The sequence below is a fragment of the Oryzias melastigma genome, linkage group LG13, assembly GCF_002922805.2.
Source record: "Oryzias melastigma strain HK-1 linkage group LG13, ASM292280v2, whole genome shotgun sequence".
Taxonomy (NCBI): Eukaryota; Metazoa; Chordata; class Actinopteri; order Beloniformes; family Adrianichthyidae; genus Oryzias; species Oryzias melastigma.
The window spans coordinates 13,498,348-13,501,991 of record NC_050524.1 but is presented as its reverse complement, the minus strand read 5'-3'; the positions used below and the strand labels follow the sequence as shown (position 1 = coordinate 13,501,991).

The 3,644-nt window shown below is 34.0% G+C and overlaps 1 protein-coding gene across 1 annotated transcript in view; it reads left to right on the top strand.

Moving 5' to 3' along the window:
* LOC112149205 (mediator of RNA polymerase II transcription subunit 13-like) overlaps positions 1-291 on the top strand; it is a gene marked incomplete in the record, with an annotated part of 20,061 nt that extends 19,770 nt beyond the window's left edge. Inside the window, 1 exon segment of the mRNA XM_024276755.2 lies at positions 1-291.
* Positions 292-3,644: the final 3,353 nt, after the last annotated feature.

The following is a 3,644-nucleotide window of genomic DNA, read 5'->3' as shown; positions in this document are numbered from 1 at the left end:
TTTTTCAAAGGGGGTACAAACCTTTCTATTGCCATGCTGTAAAGATGAAGTAAAAAGCTGGCCTGGGCATTTGTGTCCCACCCAACGAGTGGATGAGACTTACCTCTCTGTCTGCTTCGAGTCTCCCGCACAGTCACTCAAAGAGCTCTGAAGAGGAATTAAAGGTACAATGTCAGATTATATATTTTATATAACAGATTTAGGTAATTGTGCGTGTATATGTGTACATATACTTGTGTGCCGCTACTGATGGTGCAGCTTCTGTTTTAGGAATAAAGTGCGTCTACCTTATTGCGCTTTCCTGTGCCTGACTGGTTTTTGACACGTTGGGGCTTCCGTAGAACGGATCTTTAATGTCCAGTTTTGGTTGACAAAATCCACAAACATGCACGTCTGGACTCATAAATTTACACTATCCAGTACATGTGCTGCCGCTTTTACTGAAACAAGTTTTATAAATATTTCTTTATTATGAGCTTTTGTTATTTTCTACACATGTACAATGGATGGCATTTATCTATTAAATACCTTTCTAATATTTTGGCATCAGCTTCTATTTCTGCTTTTTTAAAACAAATTAAAAAAAATATTCTTGCAGTATTTTAAACTTTTAGAATTGTAGCCTTGTTTTTTTCTTGCTACAGCTTTTTGTCTGGACTATTTTTTTTTTTTTCAATAAATGTATAGATTTTAATTAAAAAAAAAAAGGTTAAATATTTCTGCAGGTTTCTGACTGGGGAACTATTGATAGACTTTTCACGTATGCTGTGACCCCGCAAACACAATGGCCTCAAAATGAACTAAAGGAACAAGAGAAAAAAATTACACAAAAAAATACTTAAACAAAATAAAAGTCTGCTACTTCCGTGACCTGGTCCTGAATGAGAGGAGGAAGATGGATGGAGACAAATATAATTATGGATGGATGGAAGGTCAGACAAGCAAACAGACCAGAAAATAAAGATAAATAGTCTCAACAGGGCACAAGTCAGTGTCCAGCTTGTACCCGGTAAACCCAGTGGGTTTTGTCAGAATGAACATACAACATAAAACTCATAGATTTATACTGATAGATGAACTTACATGATGACACACAGGTTTTTAAGAATTTTAGGGGTTCTGAAGGACATGACACCCCAAACTTTCCCCCTAATATTCTCTCTGCACCCCATAGTGGGGCACAACATGTGAGCTTGTTCAATTTCTATGGAGAAAAAATAGATTTGTCACTATTTGTGTGTCCGCAATTCCTGATTTTTAACTCTTGAGTGCATAACTTTGTGTACTTGCAATTGTGTATTTGCATGTACAATATATATATATGTACACGTGCACAACGCAAACTTACAGCAGCTATAATTAACTATGTGCACAAATCTTTAACAATTACACATGGATCACTTGTTACGCACTCACAAAACTGCATTTAAACACAAATCTGGTGTGAGATTCTTTTCACATCTCAGAGATTCGTTTGTAAATGATGCGTTTAAATGCTGATAGAATGTTGGGTCATCAGAGTTTTCTTGTCAATTGCTTTGAACTTAGATTATAAATAATATCTGGTGAAAACTTGACCTTTTTACCTCTTTCTTAAACAGATATGTTCAATAATTAATATACAATAGCCTTAGAAATGTATGATATGAGCTACAAATCAAGAATTACACACACAAATTGAGATAAGTCTATTTTCTCTCCGTAAATCCCTTCTATTTTTACCAGTATCAAATCATTTTATTGAGAAAAAAAATCATACAAAATCAATAAAAACATATTTTTGGCACAAATGGAACCCCACAGTTTATTCCATCTAAATCCATCCCAGCGTTATGTTGATGCCAATATGTGAGAATTGTATCCAATAATTATTTATTTATTCCAGTAAATTTGGTTTCCTAAGGAGAAAAATATCAGCAGATATTTATGGAATGTTAAGTAGAACAGACATAAAAAAAATCGACTTTTCTTTTCTGGAGTTATCCACAGCTGTCTGACCCTAAATAATATAAATTCATGTGAGAACCTAACTGACCTTAGATGAAAGGGTTAAAAAGGAAAGTTTTGTTCTGCTCTAAAAGGCTGAAGGGATGCCTGCAGGAGAGTCTGACAGCCCAAAGCTCTGACTCTTGTTTTTATTTGGTAAAAGTCTCCACATAACCAGGATTTTGTACAGGCTGAAAACAAAGTGTTGTGTTTAGGAGCCATGAGGTTTGTGAGGAAAGATTGAGCTGGTCTAGTAAATAAATCAGATCAGCAAAAACAGAAAATGTAAAGGCTGTTTGGGCACTAAAACCTTCATGGTGGTAATCAAGGCATGACTTTTATGCATTTAATCTGACAAAAATGTAAATAAAAAATGTAGAAATTGTATTAATTCTTTATAATATTCCAGCATTTGGGATTAGTTGGAGGATTATCAGAAAAGTTTAAAATATTTAAGTGTTCTCTTAACCTTAAAGTAACAAATGCAAAGTACTTATTTTTAAGCAATTAATTAAACTTTTTTATTTTTGTTTTTATATTTAATTGATTTATTGTGTTATTAACTGTATAGGTGCAAAAATAGATAAGAATGTGTATCTTTTATTTTCCAATCAACATGACCAATCATTAAGTTTGATATTTCTATGTCACATGTACAATGAGGCAAATACAGTAAGTATTTGAACACCCTGAAACAAACCTCAACCCAATAGAAACCTCAGTGTTTCTCAGTAACAGCCCAAAAACCTGAGTGCTGTAGAGAAGATCTGTGAGGAGGAGTGGGCCAAAAACCGTCCTCCAGTGAGAACAAACAGGAAACGTTTTCACTTGAGTCATCGCAAACAAAGACCACTGTACCAAATATTAACATTGATTTTCTCATGTGTTCAAATACTTATTTGCAGTGGTCTCATATAAATAACTTGTTTTTAAAAATCATATAATGTGTTTTCTAGATTTTTTTTTTTTTAGATTTCTAAGATTTCACTTTTAATCTCCCTTTTTTAGCGTTTTTTTTTTTTTTTTTTTTTTAATAAATCAATTCCAAGCCAATGTATGAGCTTTTTTCTTTATGTATCTTTATGATTAGATGTTGCAAATTTTAGCAGCAATTTGTGGATAAAAAAGTAGTTCTAGAAATGTTCATTTCTTCATCTAAAATCTAACCCGAAGTTTAGGACTGATGACCATCTTAAAGCTCTTTAGCCAATAGATTTATCATCAGACTTTATCTTCTTAATAAAAAACTTGGTTAGATCTACATTCTTGAAGCTTTGTATGATTTTTTTTCTTTCAATAAAGGGATGTGGAGCTTCAAAGATTCAGCAGCAGAATCCATGGAAGTTCCTGAAGTTCTGCAGTGGTGGAGTTGGCTGCGGTAATCTGGCCGACACAAACAGGGTCTGGATGGTTAGAGAGAATGAAATAAGCTCATCAAGGAGAACATGTCATCCCAAAGCCTGATCCAATCACGCCCGTATTCCGCCTAATGGGATCTAATGGGAAAGTAGCACACCGTGTTTGAGGCCATTCGGGACAAACCGATCCCAGAATCGGTTCAGGCTTTGGAAATATTTCATGAGGAAAAACGAAAATGTACATTTTTCTAGAATTAGAGCGAACAAGTATTACAATTTTGAACTTTTTATGCCTTTTAG